Source organism: Alligator mississippiensis, chromosome 2 (assembly GCF_030867095.1).
Source record: "Alligator mississippiensis isolate rAllMis1 chromosome 2, rAllMis1, whole genome shotgun sequence".
Lineage (NCBI taxonomy): Eukaryota > Metazoa > Chordata > Crocodylia > Alligatoridae > Alligator > Alligator mississippiensis.
In genome coordinates this window covers 26,578,593-26,602,414 of record NC_081825.1, presented here as the reverse complement: position 1 = coordinate 26,602,414, position 23,822 = coordinate 26,578,593, and the positions used below count along the sequence as shown (strand labels likewise).

At 44.6% G+C, this 23,822-nt stretch overlaps 1 protein-coding gene across 5 annotated transcripts in view; it reads right to left on the bottom strand.

Annotated features, from left to right (window-relative positions):
- Nucleotides 1-23,822, bottom strand: part of PPP2R2C (protein phosphatase 2 regulatory subunit Bgamma) — a 325,034-nt gene that overhangs the window by 103,478 nt on the left and 197,734 nt on the right. The gene's annotated exons all lie outside the window — the stretch shown is intronic.

The window sequence follows — 23,822 nt, the reverse complement described above, 5'->3', positions numbered from 1 at the left end:
AGCCAGCTTGGCTCTTTCTAAAGGGGGAATAGGATTGATCAGAAGAGTCTTTCATGCACTTCCAAATAATTCTTTCTGGAACATTCCCATTCATCAGTGCTTTGGAAACACCACCTACTGTAGTAATGTCTTGTATGAACTCTTACTCTGGAAGACTCTTACTGCAATGTACAGTGTGGCTAAGTGCCAGGTTCCCGTTTCAGAATATGTAAATGCTCCATGCTGGAAGAGAGTTGATTTGCTCATGTACAGTAAGCTGAGTACAAGGGACGGCTGAGATAAAAGCCCTCCCCTGCCTCCTTGTTCAAAAGCATGCCTTTCACATCTCTCCCAGCAGTGCCACACTTCCCACTAACACAATCAGGATTATCAGAGACAGGGAGAATTCACTAGGCAATGAACATTGATGGTGGCTTCTATAGCCACTGGGCAGATTGTAAATCCCAGCTTTCATTTAAATATAAAGCTGCCCATTGCATCTATAAATTCATTCATTTTATGTTGCTCTTTTGCTCGTAAAAAAATGAACTGGCCTACAAAGCAGTATTTTAAAGCTGAAGAGCTGATTATGTTTAATCAAGTAAAAATAGCTATAAATTGGATGCTCCAGATACTCTTGTTTCTAATTAAGTCTTCATAGGACATCATTAACTAAAGATAGAAAAGGTCTACCTGGTCATCTACTCCATAGCCAGACAAAGCAGGATTGTTTCAACTAGTCCTGGGCAGCTACCGCTTTCATCAGTCTAATATTAAAGATTTCCACTTCCTTGGAAAAACTTTCTCCAGCCTAAGCCCTCCATCAAGGAGTTCTCCTGATTCAACCAAAAGCATTCCTTTCAAACCATTACTCCTAGTTACACGTGCCATTTTGGGAACAGAGAACTGGAAGGGGCCCCCAGGCCATCGAGTCCAGTCCCCTTTATTTATGGGTAACTGTCTATCCAGAATTCTAAAAATTATCCACTCCAAACCCTCCCGTATGCCACAGCAACATAAACACAAAAACAACCCCCTAAGGCATACTACAGATCAAATGCAGACAGGGTCACTGTCTATGTCCTGCCACTGCAGTAGCAAAGAAGTATTTTGGTTAGTATCTGATCAGAGACTCCTAGGAAGAGAACCATGCCTCATGCTACAGAAGAAGGCAAGCTGAATTGGAAGGAAAAAAATCCTTCCTTACTCCAGATCTGGTAAGTGGTTTAATCTTGATTGCTTTTGCATCTCCTGAACTAATTCCTGTGCAGATCACCACTGAAGCTTTTTAAATGTTTTATTCAGTGAAATTGTTCCTTCATAGCTAGTGCTTAGTTACCTTATGCATGTTCAGCACTTTTAGGCCAGTAAAATGCTTTTACCTGTATGAGTGATTGGAAGCCGGACTATACCTGTAACAGTACAGAAGTTTGGCACGCAGGGTGCCTGCACACAAGTGTCGAGGCGGCTCCGATGCACTGGAATTCCAGCACGTTAGCGCAGACGCGATTAATCAAGTCTGCTGGAGCATGACAACTGTTGCATTCCAGCGGCCTCCTGCATCTTGTGTATCAGCATCCCTATGCTTAAAAATGATGGCAGTGGCGCTTGAATGAACTTTAATTCAAGTGCCTCCACCACCATTTTTAAGCATAGGGATGGTGATACGCAAGACACAGCAGAGCTCTAATTAGAGTGGCTCTTGGAGCCGCTCTAATTAAAGCACTGCCCCCTTCCCACTCCCCCACCACCACCACCACCATCCCCAGACCATGTGTAAAAGTGCCCACAGAGACTGGTTTAAAAATGGTGAAACCCAGCCTAAGATCTGTCCCCCCAACCACCAATGGGTAAATGTGTGTTCTGTTCACTGCTGATTTCAGCTATGCTGCTTAAAAAATCCACGTAACTTAGGTCAATTCCACCTAGGGCTTTTTGAATGTTTGTACCTAGCCAAAATGTGCCTTGATGAGTGAGTGCCAGGCAAACTTCGACTTGTCTGCATTACTCTTCTCCAAACACCCTCATGTTTGGTTAATATGTTTCTGGTATGGAAGTTGGAAGAAATAAGATTTGTTTCTTTGATTTATATGCTGCATTTCCCCAACATAGCTCAGGACATCTTAAAAGAGAAAAAAAGATGATTATAAAACAGACAAAGTATTAAAATTAAAAAGTGATAAAACAATTCCCCAAATAGCACCCCAAAACTTATTCTCCCTTGCTAAAAGCCTGCCTAAATAAAAAAAGGTCTTGCAGCACTCTTGAAGGTGCCCAGACGGGTTCTGAAGGGCCTCAAGGGGAAGGGAGTTCCAATGCTGAGGAGCAACTATTGAGAACACGTGTTTTCCCTGAACCGATGTGTCACACAGACAGACTTGGAGGAAGTTGCTCTCATGTGATCTTAGGGATCATAATGGAACACAAAGGAGGAGCACTCCCTTAGGTATGCAGGGCCCGGGCCATTTAAGGATTTACAGATCAAAACCAGCACTTTGAATATATTGATTTAAGCTTTAACAGCAGAAGAAAGATAAAAGGCCTGCCTGATTAGCAGGGATCCTGGTTTTCTCTGATAAAAAGAAATCTAAAATTCTCTGATTTAACCCCCCCATCTACATTTTTCTGTTATTAATATATATTATACACACACACACACACACACACACACACACACACACACACATATATATAGTAGCATTTTGTTTTAATCACGGAAAAATGTGGAAGGAGGGGTTTAAATCAGAGAATTTTGATTTTTTTTTATCAGAGCAAAGCAGGATCCCAGATTATCAGGAAGCTCAGAGGAGAGCTGCTGGGCATCAGCAGAACAAGGACTGCTACCAGGGTTCCAACCACGATATAGCTAGATGCTGCTCATCTTCCTCACTGTCTTTGAAAATAGAAACATTTGGAAGTCGACGAAGGTCCTGGTTTACAAGGCTGTCGTGCTGGCCACCATCCTCTACTGCAGTGAAGCCTGGATCATCTACTGATGCCACATTAAGACCCTCGAGAGCTTTCACCAGCAGTGCTTGCGTTGAATCCTAGGGATCAAATGGGAGGACTGCTGGACCAGTGCAAGCGTCCTCCATGAACCTGCGTCCACCAGCATTGAAGCCTTGCTCTTGAGAAATCAACTCCGATGGGCGGGCCACTGCTTCCGGATGTCCGAGAACCGCCTCCCTCGCCAGATTCTCTTTTCACAGCTATCCATTGGCCAACGCTCAAAAGGCAGCCAAAGAAAATGGTACAAATACTCACTCAAGGTCGCCCTCAAGCACAGAGGCATCAACACCAAGGGCTAGGAGAAGCAAGGTGCTGACCACTCGGTGTGGTGTCACCTGGTCCACCAAGACACGCACTGCTTCAAGGCCCAACGACTTGATACTGAGGCGGAACGGCGGTGGCAGAAGGAGGAAAAGGAGACCAGCTTGGGGCTGCGAATCCCACTCCCCACACAACAACATGCCCCCCATTGCCGCAGAATGTGTATATCCACAATCAGGCTCATCAGTGACCTGAGGACCCATCAAGCCTGGCAGACATCATCCTCAACTCCAAGGGACTACTGGTGACAAGGGCGAGCCAGATGTTGTTCATCTTTCTCGGTGCCTCAGGCTTCACAAAATGTACAATGAGGCATCTACGGAAAACACTTAAGGATGCATTTAATCCCATCCCTACTCAAGACAACACTAACCCACATGCTAAGTGCTGTCTCAAATAAGGATCCTGTCCAAAATAGGTGTCTAAATGCTGTCATTTGTGCATACTATTACTAAGATTTAACAAACCAAACTTATCTGATTTACTGAAAACAATCTATAGCTTACACAATATGCATTATTTTGTAAATACTTTAAAACTGGGATAGAATATTTAATATGTTTAAGTTCAACACAATAGTCCATCATGTTTGGACTGCATTTGTCATACAGAATTAGCAAGTGGCACAAAAAGTACTGGAGCAAAGTCAATGGGAAAAAGACTATCTTTTGGCTAAAGCCCAGACCTGCACACAAGTCAGAAGAGGTGGATTCTGTTTTGAGTACTAGCAAAAGACTTCTGATGTGACTATTATTACTGACATTGAAACATTTTCCAAAAGCTATATTCACTTTCATACCCAATCCTGATGGGTATGAAATCACCTGATTTCAAAAGTTCTGAGCACCTACAACAGTGGTCTCTAACCTTTTTATGGTGAAGATCATTTTTTGTAGGTAAAGGGCACCCCAGGATCTACTGCCCCCCACCTCACCTTGCCCCCCCACTCCAGCCCCACACCCCCTGCCCTGCCTGCCAGCCAAGCCTGACCCCACTCACCCAACCTGGCCCAGGCAGCTATCAGAGGCTCCACAATTGATCAAGATTGATTGGTTGGTGGCCACTGACCTACAACTATATTACAATGTATTACCATGCAGACCAGAATCTCTGAAAATTAAGTCAGTGGGAATAATCTGATGCCATCAAGGTCAATGGAAAATCTCCAATCACATTGGTGGATCAAGCCCCAAAATTTTAGGCTCAAACCTAGAAATGTAAGATACTCAAAAGCAGTGGCCATAATACATATAAGCTGCAGTTTCTGCTACTTCAAAGTGGTTTCCTTGACTCGAGGGGGCTTTGTGACACTTAATTTATTAATTCTGCAAAGGGTTCTAAGATCCTTTCCTGGACAATTAGCAGCTACTACAATAGTAGTCTTGATCTTATTAAACTCGGTAACGCTATTTCCTGTATTCGACTGTGTAAAGCCCCTCTCTGCAATATGAAATACTGCCTGGACTAATTTAAAGAGATTTATTTCCTTTTCTTCACGTTTCACATGCTATATTCCCTTTTCACGTTTTACTACAGTGGCGATGCATAGCGGGGTGCATGGGGGTGCACGTGCACCCCCTGAGAGTGCTGGTGCACCCCCTGACAGCCAGCATTCCCCATTTAGGTGGTGGGCAGGGGGAGCAGGCGGGAGTGCTGGTGCCCCCCATGAGAGTGCTGGCCAAGGAGTGGGGGCACCAGGAGAAGCACCACTGGCACTTCCGGGTGTGTCCCTGACCCTTCTGGGTGTGCTGCTGGCACTTCCGGGCAGCGTTCCTTCTCAGAGCCAGCTTAGAGAGAATGCTGCTTCTGGGTCAGCACATGCAATTGGCCATGGAGGGACCCCCTCCTGGTTGCTGACTGGCAAGTGCCCCCCAAACTCAGGAGGCACCAGTTGCCCATGTTTCATTATCTACATCATCATTGTCAAAGGCAATGACTTGGTATTTATTCTCAATAATCATAAGACAAAAATAGAACTTCCAAGCTCCACAAATATTTTTGCTTGAAGCTAGCAATAAAAAAAAATCTCAGCTGCTCGTTCTCTCTTTCTCTGTCTCATTAAGATATACCCCATGCTATGCAATTTATTTGGTTTTTTGTGAAAAAATGCAGCTGGACATTTATTTCAGTGTTTGTTGGCAAAAGAACAAGCTTTATTTGTGGAAGACAAAGATTTAGCATTAGCCTTAAATTACTCTGCTCATACATGTGATTACAATTAGAAAACATGTTGATCCTCTCCTATTATCAACTCACAAAAAAATGTGAGAAAAGGAATATTTGCTGTGGCCATCACAACATGTATTTATGACTTCCACCACTGGGTAAGAACTAGTATTCCATGAATAAAACCTGCCTGAGCTGTGAGATTTGCATGTCCCCTTGTTAATTTTATACGAAGGAGGAGCACAGATTAGCTGCCAACAGCAGATAGATTAGAAAGGATGTTCCCAAGTATTAAAAAACACTAGGCAACAGGGCTCAAACAGGATCCTGGAAAGACCTTAAACATAACTCCACCATATCAAGCAAACAAATGTCAAAAACTGAAAGTGCTCAATGTATTGAAGAGCATCTTTCCCTATAAACCAGTCTTATTCTTATCATTTCTGCTTATGCAAAATAAATGATGATCACTGACCTGAAACAAGCATAAAATATGTGATAAGAGCAACTGCAATTTAAAGACCAAAAGAAAAAGAATTGTAAGATCTTCAAGGAAACTCTTTCTTTTAAAATATATCCAGGGGGCACTGACAAATTATATAATATTCGAAAGCCAGCATCTATAAAAATGTTCAGTGTGAATGTGTAATTTCCCATGGATTAAACATCAGTTTTAATAGGATTTTGCTGTCATCTAATTCTGAACTTAATGTTTTAAAACTGAGTAATTAAGATCCAAAGGCACAGGCGATAGCAATTATGCAAGCAGTTCAGTTACATTATTAATAAAATAAAATACTCATATTTAGCACTTATAAAGCCGTGTTCATGTTCAAAACAGTTACAGGCACTATAGCATTAAAAACCCCAGCACCTCTGAGGTAAGTAATGAAGTGCCATTGTGCCCATTTTACCCAGAGAAAAGTATTTTGCTCCAGTGGTGAGGACACTGGGGCAAGTGGCTGGAAGCCCAGAGGTCGAGAGTTCGTGGTATGGCCATGTCACATTCCAAGGAATCTGGGAATTCTGCTAAATAGCTTGTCAAAAGGACAAGAGCAAGGAAAGGGACCTAGAGGAAAAAATTAGACTGACAGGTCAACTGACTTGCCCAAGGGCAAATAACAGATCTCAATTATACAAATGCTGAAGGACAGATAGCCCAACCTCTGGTTCAACAAACCAGTTAAATTCAGAAAAGCCCTTACATTTCATCTTATACTTACATCTCGGTGCAAGCTCATGTAGTAGGGTTTTGCTGAATTGGGGCCCTAACAAATAGAGCATCACATTTGGACAGACTTGGAAGATAAAATCATAAGCCCAACATAGGGCTGAGAAACCATGTGGCTTGACTGGATCCAGCTTGTCTCAGCATGGAGTGGTGGTAATGGGGAAGCAGTAAACGCGTTTGTTCTACTGAATGTGAGCCATGGGAATCAGTGTCATGGAAGGACCAACTGTACATGCCTTGGTTTGCCAAAATTCTCCCTCTGCTCTCTGCTATGGAGACTCCTAATGTCTTCCTCAGTATGCAGATGGGGAGGAGGCTTGTTGCATATGTTCTGTTTAGTCTGGGCTACTACTAGCACAGTGAATATAAAGCATTTTGCAGTTTTCAGCCATGATAACAGCAGGGTTAGACTTTTAGTAGTAGGTCTAAACCCTGTGCACACAACTGAACATGACAATTCACAAGATGAAACCAACTATTCCAATTAAAAATTCAGAGTATTATATACATTCTGACCTCTTGTGGTCTTTTTCAGTTCTTTGCAACAGAATAACTGCTGTATTATTTTTCCATTATCAAAAGGTGAATGAAACCTCAGAGCTGGTATTTTCTGAGGGGTGCCTTAAGCCTAAGGAGTCTGAAAAGGTTGAGAAACACTGGTGTAAGCAGTCAGAAAAGAGTTGATGTGGCCAAGCCTCATTGTTCTTCACTCCTGTTGTCCAAAAAAAATTTTGAGCAACTTAGCAAGCCTGATTCTGTGTGGTTGAAACCAGTGCAAAGATGGTCTCTGACTTCATTAGACAATCTATCCCCATGTGATTAGCAGGAACAAGACAACAATCAAAAGTATTTTATTGTTTAATCCCCACATACCCAAACACACAAAGATAAGTGACATGGAGGGTGCCCCTACAGACATTCAGGTCCCTGCTATAATTCATGGCACTTTACATAAAGTGCCATGAGTTAGAGCCACCCCTCCTCCCCCCGACCCAGCAGCCATTTGCCTGTTGGGTCAGGGGGGATCAAGACAGTCTGTACTGGCCCTCCTGACCAGCAGGCGGGTGTGCTCCAGCAGCCTCCAAGGCATTCTGTAATTCAAAGCACCTTAATCTAATACTTTATTTGATGAGGATAATTTTTCACTCAATCAGCCTTTTTAAAATCACTCTGCAGCTATGCATACGTGTTAGGTCAGAGCTGTAGAGTGCTTTCAGGGGCCAGACAGGGTGAAAAATGTCACTTCTCCCTGCATCCAGAGGGCGCATCAACACATACAGGCATGTGTGCTTGCAGCAGCTCAAATAGAGGTGATGCAAATTTGAGCCAGGGCTTTTTGCCTCAGCGCACATACCTGGACATGAATTTTGGTGTGGTGCAAGTTGTGCCACTTGAGGCAAAATAACCCTGCCTGGCTCCTTCTGGATCTGCAGCCAGGTAGGGTTATTTTGCACTGACAGGACTAGCAGTATGAAAAGCTGCCCTGTGCTGGCCCCATCAGTACAAAAAGCTGCCCTGGCAAGTAGCTCAGGGCTACTTGCTCTCAGGAGCCAATTGGTACATGGGGACACTACCCCTTGTACCAGCTGGACTGCTGAAGTAGCCCTGAGAGTTCCCTGCACCCTCTACCCACTGCAGCCATCTGGCAGTGGAGGCTGCTGCCTGGCTGTGACCTGCTGTGCACCTGCCAGAACTGGATGGGGACTACACAGCCAGTAGAGGCATCTGTCCCTCTGGGCCAGCTGCCAGTGGGCTGTGGCTGCAGAGTTGGCCTTTGTGCAGTACTACTGCCATGTGTGTCCCTGCCAGGTCATCTGGGCAGCTATTGCCTGGAAGATGTACCCAGTATGGTGGCCTGCTTTGAACTGTCAAAGCATGTCCTCCTGGCCCCAACTGGCCAAGAGGTTAGCCACCTCTAGGTGGGTCCCAGGTGCCAGCTCTGAGCAGGCTCCTCTGCCTCGGTCCTGTCATTTGCCTTGCTAGCAGGAATTCTGGTGTTCCCTATTTGAAAACTGAAAAATCCTTGATAAAAAAATCCCAAAGTCACTCTGTAAAATACCCCGAAATCCTGTTCCCCCACAATTAAAACAAAAGAACATGATATATATATAGAGAGAGACAGACAGACAGAGAGAAAGAGTGAGTGAGAGAGAACAGGAGAGGGAAACAGAGACAGCGATCAGTTGGGCAATGTTTTATTGATATATCTAGAGTGTTAAAGCAATTTGGAAGTCTACCAGTGTCTCTATCATCATCATCATAAAATGAATTCTAAATATCAATCTTTTGCTGTTTGCCTTTGGTTTTCTTATCATAGAGCAGTTAGAGCTCCCCCTGACCCCTTCACTAACCAGCATGTGGAGACAGCTGCCCCTGCAGCCACAGCACCTGCCAGCAGGTCTCATCATAACTGGCATCTTGGCATACAGGGTGTGTGCTGGGGAGATGTGGAGTTTGCAGGAGGGGGGCTGGAAGGGGGCTTGGGGGTTTGGGTGGCTGTGAAGAGATGTGGGGGGGCCATGGGGTGTGTGGGTAGGTGTGGGTGGATCGTGGGGGGACTATGGGGAGGGATCTGCTCAGGAGGGGTGGGTCACCTGCCCCCCAGAGGGAGCAGCCACCCCTGCACAGGTCATGGACTGCCCCCTCACAGGGCTACAGCCCCGCCAACAGGGCTCACAGCCCCCCCAACAGGGCCCATAGCAGGAGACATCCACCCCTCCTGGACACAGGAGGAGGGGTGGATGTCGTATACTTAGACTTCAGGAAGGCCTTCGATACGGTATCCCACCCCATACTGGTGAACAAGTTAAGAGGCTGTGACTTGGATGACTACACAGTCCAGTGGGTGGCGAATTGGCTGGAGGGTCGCACCCAGAGAGTCGTGGTGGATGGGTCAATCTCGACCTGGAAGGGTGTGGGCAGTGGGGTCCCGCAGGGCTCGTTCCTTGGACCGATACTCTTTAATGTCTTCATCAGCGACTTGGACGAGGGAGTCAAATGTACTCTGTCCAAGTTTGCAGATGACACAAAGCTATGGGGAGAAGTGGACACGCCGGAGGGCAGGGAACAGCTGCAGACAGACCTGGATAGGTTGCACAAGTGGGCAGAAAACAACAGGATGCAGTTCAACAAGGAGAAATGCAAAGTGCTGCACCTAGGGAGGAAAAATGTCCAGCACACCTACAGCCTAGGGAATGACCTGCTGGGTGGCACAGAGGTGGAAAGGGATCTTGGAGTCCTAGTGGACTCTAAGATGAACATGAGTCGGCAGTGTGACGAAGCCATCAGAAAAGCCAATGGCACTTTATCGTGCATCAGCAGATGCATGACAAATAGGTCCAAGGAGGTGATACTTCCCCTCTATCGGGCGCTGGTCAGACTGCAGTTGGAGTACTGCGTGCAATTCTGGGCACCGCACTTCAGGAGGGATGCGGATAACCTGGAGAGGGTCCAGAGAAGGGCCACTCGTATGGTCAAGGGCCTGCAGACCAAGCCCTATGAGGAGAGACTAGAGAAACTGGATCTTTTCAGCCTCCGCAAGAGAAGGTTGAGAGGCGACTTTGTGGCCGCCTTTAAGTTCATCACGGGGGCACAGAAGGGAATTGGTGAGGATTTATTCACCAAGGCGCCCCCAGGGGTTACAAGAAACAATGGCCACAAGCTAGCAGAGAGCAGATTTAGATTGGACATTAGGAAGAACTTCTTCACAGTTCGAGTGGCCAAGGTCTGGAACGGGCTCCCAAGGGAGGTGGTGCTCTCCCCTACCCTGGGGGTCTTCATGAGGAGGTTAGATGAGTATCTAGCTGGGGTCATCTAGACCCAGCACTCTTTCCTGCTTATGCAGGGGGTCGGACCCGATGATCTATTGAGGTCCCTTCCAACCCTAACATCTATGAATCTATGAATCTATATGCCCCCCAGAGGGGCTATGACCCCCCTGCAGGGCCCACGTGCTCCCTGCCCGGCCCCAACCCCTGCTTGCTCCTTCTGCCCCCCGATGGCTGTCCCATCTGACCCAGCATCCTGGCACTTAATTTAAAAAAAAAAAAGCCCCGCACTCACCAGCTGTAGCAGTAGCCATCAGGGCCTCTGGGGTCTCATGGTGGAGCACCCCTCCCTGCACAGCCCACATGGCCCCGTGCTGTCAGACAGCGTGGGGCGCCATGCAGCACCCTGCCGAGCTGCTCTGCACCTGCGCGAACTGACAGGCGGCTGGGGCCAATCCCTGCTGCCCCCCATTGCCCCATGTGGTGTGGTGGGGCTCTGCCATGAGGCCCCAGAGGCCTAGACAGCCACTGCTACAACAATGAGTGAGGGGCTTTTTTTTCTAAGTGCTGGGAGGCTGGGGTCAGGTGGGGCAGCCATTGGGGGACGGGACTGGGAGAGGAGGCAGGGGATGTGGATGGGGATGGGCGGGGCAGCATTCCAGGGGATGGGGGAGTGGGTGGGGGATGGAGCCGGTGGGGGGGGTCTCCCTATAGTCCCCTCCCCTCTCCTCCAACTTCCCCTACCCCTTACACCTGGCACGTTGCCTGTGCTGCACAGACAGGCAGCGCACTTCAGCACTGGGGCAAGGGCCAACCATAGAGACACTCTGGCCGGCTGCCAGAGTGGTTCTGTGGAGGACCCAAGCCTCCATTGCCTCAGGGCACGGTCACGGACCATGCCCTGCCCTGCCCTGCTTTTTTCACGTGGGGTATTTTTTGACCACTGAGGGGTCTAATTTTACTCCTGTGCTGCAAATTTGCAGCTCGGGGAACATTTTTTGTTCCCCCCCTTTCCACCCTAGAAAAAGGACTTTGAGACACTGCAAGACACATGTGCATGCTTTTGTGTATATGCCCAGAGAGCGCATAGTGAGGGGCAAGGCAGTCAGAATGTACATGTCATTGTTAATTTTCTGGTCTCAGCAAAAATATGCATGTTTCTTTTTTGTGGGATGGAAAGTGGAATACCAGATATAAAACAAGAAAAAAAACTTTGATGCCCTGTTATTAAATGTTCTTCTGACAAAGTCACTGATATACAATCTGCATATGCCATTTTATTATTGGTGATTTTTAAGTTAAAATAATTAGTCATATAAAATCATGTATCTTCCCCAAACTATGAGCCATACTTTCAGAAGAATAAATGGAATTTCTATTTTAGAAAAAAAACAGAATTATCCCTTTTCCCCTACTTTTTCTTCTCCGATTGTTAGCAGTGGGCCAGCAAACAAAGGTCATGCATAGGGCTTGTCAGCTGTCATTGCAACTGGATGCCATGCTGTGTAACATACTCATCTAGCATTAGCATCTGTTTGCTTGGTGGGTTCCAAAGGCAGCTGAACTAACAGCCTCTGAATTTGCCTTTGGGTCTGTCACAAGACTTTATGGCTGTTGGCCTTTAGGGAGTGCCTAATATTTCTTTGATAAGGATCATACATATCATGATACATTAGATCCTTCCTGAAATCCTTTGAAAGCAACACTTGTAACCTTTCAGAACTATCCACGTACTGTAACTAGCTTGGTTGAGTATATTAAAATGCAAACCAAACCCAAAGATCATCTAATTCATTCCCACTGCTTAAATCAAGATGCCTTCATGTTGATCCTGTTTATATAACCTGACCTGAAGATCTCAAAACAGTGTATAATTAGAGGTAGAACATCAAAGACCAAGAGACAAAGAAATCTACTTCAGTAGAGATGAATGGATAAATGAACAATAAGCAGATTTCTAAGAGTTTCATTACCAAGCACAGGCTCTTTAGGATAGATATATTAGGCTGGTTCATCATTGTCATTACCTTCTGCAGTGATTTACATTTGTGTAAACTGAGAGTGCAAAGCACTAAAATGAGAGTTTGATAGCCACTGACATCCATTTTCCAGTGTCTTTGTGTTGATATAGGGGCTTCATCCTCTAGGGTGTTGAAAACATGGTGGACCTAATCCTTCCAAGTGCTTAAGCACCTACCTAACTTGCAGAATGTGAGTAATAATATTTTCACAGGATACTGAGATTTAAAGCTCAGCACTTTGCTGACTCAGACTTACAAGACTCAGTGCCTTGGAAAATCAAACTCAAAGTGATCAGATGCAAAGCAATGATGAATAAGGCCTACTGTATTTAAATGCATGGTACTTCTCCAATGACTTGAGGTGTCTCCTGCACACTGTCTCCATCTCAGCTCCATACAGTAAGGTAGGGATCATGAACACTAGATAACCCATGATCTTTGTTTCTAATCTGATGTCATGAGCTTTGAACACCCATTTTTTCAGGTATCTGAAGGCTGCACTTGCACATTTGAGGCAATATTGGATTTTTTCATCTATGTCATCCTTCTGCAAGAGATGACTTTCAAGGTATGGGAAGTACTCAACTTTCTCCTGTGAATCTGAATTACCAGATCTGGGGACTGCTCATTACGAGTTTGTTGATGCAGGAGCTTAGTCTTCTGAATGTTAAACATCAGTCTCATTTTCTTGTATGCCCTGGTCAAGACGTGAATGATTGCCTGAAGATCTGCTTCCCAGTGAGCACACACTACAGCATCATCAGCATATTGAAACTCAATGACTAAGGTTGAGGTAGTCTTGGTTTTGGCTCAAAATTGGCTGAAATTAAACAGCTTAACTGAAAAGTTGGTGGTGGTCAGATGTAGCATCATGGTAAAGAATATCAAGAAGAGTTTTGAAGGGATGATGCAGCCTTGCTTAATTCAGTCTTAACCTCAAAGGGATCTGTGATAGATCCCTTCCTCAGAACCACCACTCACATATCGTTATGAAGCTAGCAAAGAATGGTGATGAATTTTGGTGGGCATCCATGCCTCAGAAGGATCCTCCACAGTGCTTCTCACCTGACAGAGTTGAATGCTTTTGTGAGGTCAAAGAAGGCCGTATTGTTATATTGTTGTGGCAGATCCTTCACATGCAATGGGAAGATAGATGCACCAATGTTACCATCCTCTCACAAGCAAACACCAAAAGCATCGAGACAATGATCATCAAAATCAACTTCACTGGGCCAGCCACATCATCCATATGTCCAACTTCAGACTCCCGAAGCAAGTTTTATTCCCCCAGGTCAGTGAAGTTGTATGTTCAAGAGGAGGGCAGGGAAAGTGTTTCAAGGACATCCTCAAGGCCCAACTTGAAAAAAAATGCAACAGCAACATCAACTCATGAGAGACTATCACTCAGGACCACCCCAAATGGAAGAAGAGTCTGCTGCAAGGAACTCAGTAGTTTGAAACCTCATGACAACTACAAGAGATGGAAAAGTGGGAGTGGCGGAAACAGCATGCTGTGGATCAAACCAAGAATCCAGAGCCACCCACCCTGCATGGAAACACATACCCGGGTTGCAACAGAACCTGTTGATCCCTGACTGGCCTTGTCAGCCATCTTCAGACCTCCAGATAAGGTAATCATAGAAGACAATCATCCTTGATTGCGAGGAATTGCCAATGATGAACAATTCAAATGCATTATGTTCCCTTAATTATCAGTAAATGACAATTTAAAGAATATGCTATATTAAAAAATAGGGCTGTCAATCGCAGTTAACAGGCACGATTAACACAAAAACAAATTTAATGCATTATTTTTTTTAACAAGAGTTAACTGAGCCTGTTTTAACCAGGGGTGGGCAAAATAGGGCCAGTGGTGGCCAAGCAGAAGCTGCTGCTTGGCCCATGGAAAAAGCGGCCCCTTCTCCTCGCTGCTGCCAGGCCCTTCTTGCTGCAGCTTCCAGGAGCCTGAGCCCAGGATGCCCTGCAGCGCCTCTCTGCCGCTGTCACCACCACCTCCAGGCCGCCCAACAGGGCAGCAGTGGCAGAGGCACTTGTGACAGGGCAGTTGTGCAGGGCAGTGTGGCAAAGGCACCACAGGGCAGCCCAGGTATGAGTTCCAGGTATGGGCTCCAGCCAGTTGCAGCAAGAAGGGCCCGCAGATATGGGGGGGGCACTATTCCCCTGTGCAGAGCAACACCCAGCAGCCACTGCTGCTCAGCATGGGAGGGCAAGTCTGGAGCAGGCGCGAGGTAGGCCAGGGTCAGGGCTGTGTGCGTGGATTCCAGCTGGTCTGCTCTGGCCAGCGGGAGTCTGGAGTGGGCACAGGGCAGGCCAGTCAGAGCTGGGACTATGCGTGGTGGTGGGGAGGGTGCTATTTTTTAACTGTGTAATTAAAATCACAATTAACTGTGACTTTTTTTTTAATCTTGCAATTAATTGCTTTTTTTTTTTAATTGTTTGTCAGCCCTATTAAAAAATGCAGTGATCCTATATGCAGCCTGTGTCTGAAAATGAGATGACAAACATCACACACAGCCTCAAGAAATATATATTTCACTTCTGTGATCGTTCCAAAGGACAGAACATCAAGCATATGTGCGAAATGCAACATGAGAACAATATAAAATAGCAACAGCAGCACTGACTAGCCAGGAGGGTTCCAATCTTGCCTTTCCCCTTCAACTGCGTGGACTTTAGCAGTATGCAGGTAGATTCTTAACCAGTTATCCTGAGCTTGCAGGACACTCATCCCAGTCAAAAAATAGGAATTACTATGTTTATGGCTAGGAAATAACAAACAGCAAAGCATTTAAATGATAATAATGCTAAGCACAATGGTTTTGTTTCACATAGAGTAAAAATTATACACACAAAGAAGTCATTATTGAACATTAAGTCTGTAAAATAAAAAAAAAACAAACCCCAGGAAATGTAAATATTAATCCACCAAATCTCTACTTCCTTTAGAGCCACCTGAAAGAACTCTCTGATGAGCACCTCCTTCAGGCAGGAGGGGCTTCAGAAATCATAGTATTGACTTCCCAACGCAGCAAGGCACCTTTTCTAGTGGCACAATTATTGGCTCTGTCTCATAAGAGAGCTACCTCTGTTGACTACAGTCAGATGCAGGCACAAATAATTATCAGCCACACATAGCATTTAGATAGTGAACCCCTCATTTGTGGGTGCAATCAGGCAGAGAAATGTGCAAGTGAGATTTTCTGCAGGTTAGACCTGAAGTCAGTTTAAGATTTGGCCCCTTAAAATTATTGCACCCCCACTCCCAAAATGCAGAGTAGCCTTGCTTACAAGATGGCAGCTTCATTAATCCAAAATACGCCCATGCCTGAGAACACTTTGACACACATTTTAAGTGAAATATTACTTTAACAATGTGAATATGTGGTTTGGTGTGTTCCTAAAGATGAGCTTGTATTAAAGATACAGAATGCAAAGGAAAAGGGCTAAGAGGTTTAAAGGCCAAACAGCTAGAAAAGAGCCTGATCAGTTTATCAAACTGTTCCCCCAGTTTGGACCACAAAGTAGATGCTGCCTACTTTTCCAAAGCCTGAGTTGGGGGGGGGTGCTTCCTGATACCAGAGTTGGCTGGAAGTTGCTGAGATGCCTGAGGGCAGATGGCACCGCACTGCAACAAAGAGGAAAGAAGCAAACCTAGATACACCTTTGATTCAGGGGGAAGCTGGCTGAGTGAAGCAATTTTTTATTATGTTGTTATGCTTAGGGCAAAAAACTACTATGTGACAATTAGCAGTAAAACAATAAATATAGCCTTCTATTTTAGAGAGTAACACACCAGGCTTTGGAAAGAGCACCTAATAAGATACAATACATGTCATTTCAATTTTATTACTTCTTTCAGTGCTTACAAAATTAGCAGCTGATGCCAGTCAGAAATAGAGGCTGCGTCCAGATGAGTGTAGCTGTGTGGTATGTGGTGCTGGAGACACATCTGCGGAGCCACATAACACATATTTAGCTGTTCTCTGTGCAAGGTAACAGCGTGGGGGTGGGGGGTTTGACCCCAGGGGTCCAAAAAAAACCTGAGCAAAAAAAAAAAAAAAAAGGCAGAGAAGTGCACGAGGGCAGCATGCACTGAGCAAAACCAGAGCCTGGCTGCCTGGAGTCATGCTCTGCCTGGCAACCCAGCTCCAAGCAGCAGGATTACCGCTACTGCAGCTCCAGCAAGTCCCCAGAACCCCAGGTAAGGCTGCTGGGACTAGCCCAGTGCTGGCCCCAGCCTCCCCTAACCCACCCAGGTTAACTTGTCATGTGCTAGAGGGTGCATGGCATAGGCATTTCCCAGGAAAACAAACGCCCACGCTTATGTGGACATGGCCAGAAAGGGGTTTCTTACCTTCTCTGTACACTACCTGGAGGCTGAAATGCAAGATAACCTTACCCTTTCCCTACCCACAAACAATATCAAGCCCTTGATCATTAAGAATTCTCCACTGAAAGCAGTAAAAAGACTATTATTAACACTACAGTAGCAATTAGAAACCTTCCCCAAATTGGCACTATGTTGTACAAGAGACACTCCGACAGAGGAGTCACAGAATTGTAGAATATTAGCATTGGAAGGGACCTCAGGAGGTCATCTAGTCCAGCCCCCTGCTCAAGCACAACCAGCCACAACTAGATCAACCCAGCCAAGGCTTTGTCTACTTAAAAACCTCTAAGGATGGAGCTTCCACAACCTCTCTGGGAAACCTCTCGCAGTGACTTCCTAGTGAGAAAGTTTCTCTTAATATCTAAACTAAACTTCCCTTGCTGCAACTTGAGACCATTGCTCCTTGTTCTGTCATCTACCACCACTAAGGGCAGTCTAGCTCAGGGGCAGGAAATTATTTCAGCTCAAGGGCTACTTAATGAGTTTTGGTGAGCTGTTAAGAACTGCATGGGTAGCCCCACCCCTTGACAGGTGCCCTGCCCCTGGTTGCCATCTTGGGACTGGAAGTCCGGCCCTTAATCCCTGATCTTTGCCACCACAAGTCCCCCACACCTTGCCCCAGAAGTATTCCTTTGGGGTTGTGGGACGGGGTTACCATCTTGGAACTGTAAAAAAAAAAACAAATCATATGCTAAAAATCAAACATCTACTAAAACATATTTTAATTTTTTTTTTAATTGTCCTGACTTACATGTGTTTGCATAGTGTTTCTAGAGGTGATTGCATAACAGCTCAAAAATAAAGTTTTAGCTTTGTATATTGTGTATGGGCTGTGTGTGGGTTGCATGTGGAGGAGAGGGTGTTTGTATGTTGGGGTGTGTATGTGTGTGGGTGGGTGTGGGGCGTATGGGGAGTGTGGTAGTGGGGGGAGGGTGTGGTTGTGGGTGTGTAGGATGTGTGTGGGGGCTGTGAAGCGGTGTGTGAGGGTGAGGCAGAGCGCCCCCCCACACACACACTCCTCCATGGTTCACAGACCCTGCTGCCAGCAGCTGCAGTAGGTGGTGGGCTCTCAGGGTGCTCATGGTCCACACAGATGGAACAGGGTGCAGGCCCTGGGATCTGCGCTCCCACCCAGCTCCAGCTTCTCCCCGCCCCCAGCACTTCCCTATCTGATCAGAGAGCTGCAGCAGGGACATGAGAAGGAGCCATACGATCGAAGCAATTCCCTCGGCAGCAGCCGCCCCAACTGGAAGCTGTGTGTGGGCCAAGGCCAGGGCTCTCCCCAGCACAGGGGTAGGAGCTCAGTATGCTGCCCTTGTGGAAGTGGGCAGGACTCGGGCCTCATTAGAGTGCAGCAGGGGCAGCCGCAGGCTGGGTGGGATGCAATTAATTGATGGGCTGTATTTTGCCTGCCCCTAGTCTAGGTCCACCCTCCTTGGAACCACACGCTGCTATTAAATCCCCACTTAGTCTTCTCTTCTCCAGACTCAATAAGCCCAGTTCCCTTAGCCTCTCCTCATAAGTCATGTCCTCAGGCCCCAAACCATTTTCATTGCCCTCCGCTGGACTCTCTCCAATTTGTCCACATGCTTTCTGAAGTGGGGAGCCCAAAACTGGACACAGTACTATAGATGTGGCCTTCCCAGTGCTGAATAGAGGGGAATAATCACTTCCCTTGACCTGCTGGCAACACTCTTACCAAGGCAGCCTAGCCTAGCCTTCTTGACAACAAAGGCACACTGGAGCAAGTCCATAACCCAAAGTGGCAGCACAGAGGAAGGGGGAAAGGATGTGATAAACAAAGGCATGCAGAGAGGAAGTCATTTGCCAAAAATGCAAAGGAAGTCCACAGTAGAGGAAGACCTAAACAATATCACCTTCTCACTTTTATAACAATCACAGAAAACAGATGTCATCAGAACTTCTTAAAAATAAGGTGTCTTTTTAACTGCTGATACTGGAATCTCTACAAGAGCCTTACTGATTTGGAATACAGCCTTCTTTAAGGGAGCAGCCTTCCCACACAGAAAACCGCAGGAGTTTGTTTTCCTTGTAAAGCAGAAGTTTTAGCAACTTGCAAAGCAAAGTCACTCTGAAGAAAATAAAAGAGTAAGCTGTCTTGGGTCCTCCAACCGGATTATTATATTCTCTTCCTGTAGTCAGAGCTGCTACAGTCCAAGGAACTGTCTGAGTATTCAGTGTCAAGATGTTCTTCCATTGTAACTCAGTGGAGTGATCCTGCCCTTGGAATCAGAAGCAAATCCATGTGTACATAGAAGGATAAATTAATCCACACATCAGGCCAAGTTGTGGATGCATTCCATTGATACTGCATTGATGTTTGCATGGGCAACTGGTGCCTCCCAAGTCTGGGGGGGCATCAGATTGCCAACGGGAGGGGGGGGGTGTCCCCCAGCAGCCGATCGCCGAGCCAGCAGTGAAACCAGAAGTGCGCTTCTGGTTTCACGACTGGCGCTTCCAGGGGGTGCACAACCGATCTCAGGGGGTGCACGTGCACCCGCATGCACCCCCTAGACGTCGCCAATGGATGTTTGCACCAGATACCTTGAAAGAAGACGGCCTGTCCAACAGCTATCCCACTACCAACCCTGTTCATGAAGCTCCTCGGTACAACTCTCTCCAGGTCTACCTGGGAAGGTTAAGAATTTAGGACACAGTCTAATCCTGAGCAAGCACACCAGCAAATGTTTGTCCCATAATGTACAGAACTCAGATGGTGATGCCAACAAAAACAATAAAGACTGCTGCTTTGGAGACATTTTTGCACACAAATCCAAGCTCACTGCAATGGAAAGCACATTTCATCTGTTTGAAATTAATCCTAGTGCTGCTGGTTCCAGGTGCACCCCTCTTTCAACTGGGGATTTGTCTGCCATAAAAATCCAACTCCAAGGACTTACTAAAAAGGTCAGTTTTTCAGAGCACAGATGAAGGAGAACCATTATGATGGAAATCCATTATGTGAAAAGGAAGTGGATAATCCTAGTGCTGCTTTCAATGCTGAGTTTACATGAAGGGCCTTTTGAAGGATGTTAGGATTCCTGGCGAGGCAGAACCTGAAAGCCCACTGTCAGGTGCAGAGATTCAGCTCTAAAGCACATCTATTCTTTTTTAAATTGGAAATATTTAGTAAGACATTATGAGCCACACTTCAAATCACATGTATGTCATATGTCTCTTAGATAACTAACATGATTTAGATGCCAGCTGGTAAAATAAGGAAGGGAAGGGGGCCAGTAAAACTATACTGAGGCTAAGAGGAACTACTCTGTACTAATTAGAAGCAACGTGCAGTTTGATGGCACTTTATAGACTTCAATTATCATACGCTGCAGGAAGGAGCTTTCAAACATCTGTATGATGATTATTCTCTGCTGGGATGCCATTTACAGTGCAGAGTATTAAAAACAGGGCCAAAAATCAATTTTAATCTTTGTAAATGAACATATTGCTCATCATCTGAGAGAGCTGAACTTCTATTGTGGAAACTAGCTTAAAGAGAGATAAACTGATTTAACAATGAAAATGGGTGAAAATTATATTGATTTGCATGAAGATAATCTCAATTATTAAACGGCAATAAGATTATAACATTTGTGAATAAAAGAATATTATCAGAAACAGTGTGAAACAAGTCATATCCATTGAGTCCTAGATGGGATACATGCTGAAGTTTTATTTTATTTTTAAAAAATCAGTATTGATTTCCTACCAAATTTTTCCACTATAATCCACAGAAATACTCAATATTAAGCAAAATTACATCTGCAGTCTACTGTTTGCAGAATGAAGTCCTTAATTGTTATTTCATGTTGTTATAGATGTTCAGACTGAAATAGCAACATACAATGAGTGTTAATGCAACTATACAAAAATAATGTGGATATAAGGATCACATGATAGCCAGACAACACTGTGTCAATATTTATCACATTTACCACTGAGGGTTATATCGATGAGCATAGATTTTATTCCTGAAATTAAAGAAAAACATGAACACCACAATGCAGAAAAACATACCCACTACAATATTAGCACAGTATAAGACACAACTATTTTCTCCTTAGTTGATCATGTTAGTAGGCTCTAGTGTTTGATCATAAGAACAGGACCTCAATAATTAAACAAGGGTGACATGGTGAGTTATAGCTGGCTCAGGTTCAGCCACTATCAGACAGACATAATACTGGTTAGTCAGGGGAAGCAACTGGAAAGTTTGACCAGTGTTAAATGTCAGTTGCTGATCAGGAAAATGCAACTAACATTGTCAATATTAGCTTGCCATTAGGAGCTAGCAGCCATAACCAGGTGTGTCTTTTTCCATGTATACGGTGGAATGAGTTCTTTCACACAGACTGGGCTGTTTGTCCTTTTCTACCATCAGCACAGATTAATGTGCCCTCACGTGCAGCTACACCTTGAGACCACTCAGAACTGGAAACTAATGCAGATCACAGCAGCTTGCTTGTGGAAGTTTCATGCCAAGAGCACGTAATACCAGTATTCCAGAAGCTGCAAAGAATTGTCTCTGGGTGCCTAAGCAGGGATTAATCCAAGGCATTGGTTTTGACCTCTAACATCCTAAGTGATTCTGGAATCGAAGTGAGAGTCTCCCTCTCACTGTTTGTATTATACAGCAACAACTTCAGTCTGTGGAGGCTCTCCAGCTGGACCTTGCTTGTTACGTAAGGGAAGTAAATGCTGTGCTCCCACTGTGATATTAGTCCTTCACATGGTCCAACAGCATCTGAACTTAGTAAGCTTCCAAACAAACTTTAAAACTCATATTTCCTTTAAAACAGGTTGGGGAGACAGTAGCAAGGCAATGTTTATTATATTATTTTGTTATGCAGGAAAATATTGTTAGGTGGGAGAAGTCCCTTCCATTTTTGCTTTTTCTAATGATTAACTAAATTATGGGAGACTGCCTAAACCACAGGGCAGGAGCTCACTGCGCATTTGTAGGTCAAAATAGAATTGTGAGGCTAGATTTGCAATCCAAACTTTCTGCTTCCCCTCCTACAAGGCTAATATCACCAATGCGCTAGAGAAAGAGAACAGCACAATACGCTTAACCGGCGCTAAGGGTAAAATTCCATCTGAAGCCTCAAGATACAGCTGGCCTGGCACACACCCTGCCTCTCCTAAACACTTCTGTAATTTGAGAGAAGTCTACATAGCTACTAGACTATATATATTTGATTATATATATCTATATAGATCTAGCTCTATATATATACTGGTATATTTTATGTATGTGTATTTGCACATGTATATTCATATATAAAAGATGCCATTATATATACATCTCTGTATATATTAAAATATGAAATGCATATATAATCTAATATTGGTTGGACTAGATGACCTCCTGAGGTCCCTTTCAACCCTACTTTTTGCTATGATTCTATGATCTCTCTCATTGGCTTCCATGGAGCAGCCCCAGATGCTATTTTCAGCTGCAACAACTCTTAATTTAAAGCAGAATCAGCAGGTGGCTGCACTGCCCATTGCTAGGGATAACAAAGCTTGAAACACCTCTAACAGGCTACCTAGGGATTACTGCAGCTATATATAGTGCAGTTAACAGAAAAGGAGGCCAGTTGTTCAGATTGACACAACTGCAAAATTCTTGTTCTCACTAATGTAAATGAGAGATCAGGAATGAACAGTATTTCATTCTCTGCTGCCTTAAGACTTATTCCTCATCCTATGAGCTAAATGAAGTAAAACCCCCATTGATTTCAATCAGAATAGGAGCAGCCCTTAGACATTAACCATCAGCAGTTATTAATACAGAATTATGAGCATAAACCATATTGACTAGTTGATCTAAATACTTTATCTTCATTCATCAAAATACTATGCTCTAAATTAACTTAGACAGACAACTGATTCCAGTCCAAAGGTCAAGCTAAACTTACAAATTGGAGTGTCTGGCAACACACATTACCATCAGCAGCAGCATAACACTGGTATTGCATCCTATCATTCTGATGGCTGTTATTGTAAAGGGAAAATAGAGCAGTTCCATGGTAACCCCAAGGGAAATCTAGCACCTTCTAGAAACTGGATGCCTCAGAGAGAAAAGAAACTGTGACATGAGATAGGCTATAAAAATGCTCTCACACATCTGGCTACATGCTTATTTGATGAACACCCCACTTTTAAAAAAAGAAATGCTAAAATAAGCTTGTGACTATAAATACTCTGCAGCTCTAGTGAAAAGCTCTTTAGCCCCATTAGCAACCTCTAAAACTGAAGAGAAATACTTTATGTACTGTACAAGGCAGAAATCAGTGACAAGGATTCTGAATTTAATTATGTGAATGGTATTCCATATACACTTAATTGCATAGTAGTAACACAACCACTTTCATTACTCTTTATAGCTTCAGATGCCCATTAGCACAATCCCCAAGGTTCCCTATGAATAATTAGATTAGGAAAGGAGAAAGTTCTGATGAAACACGGTAGGATGTGATATGAAACAGCACATCTTGAATCCAGATGCTGACATGACAACATCATGAAAAGCCAATCTGCACATCCAAATTAATACCATCATGATGAGAATATAAAAAGGAAGATACGCATATTAAATAAGCTATGGAAAATAATGACAAAAAGAATTGAGCTATGTTGGCAGTATATATACAAGTTTTTGACATGTTAACCTTATTGGATACTAAAGTGAGTGTCATGAGGATAGCTGATTCTTTATCAGATTTATTTTATTATTTTTGTAGTAACCTGCTTGATAGTCACGCACACAAGATACACATGGCACCCACAAGCAGCTGAAGAGTTTTATTAGATTTCACTATTCATCTGTTTTCATAGGAACATAAGGTTGAAAGGGGCCTCCCAAGACCTCATATTCAGTCCCTTGTGCT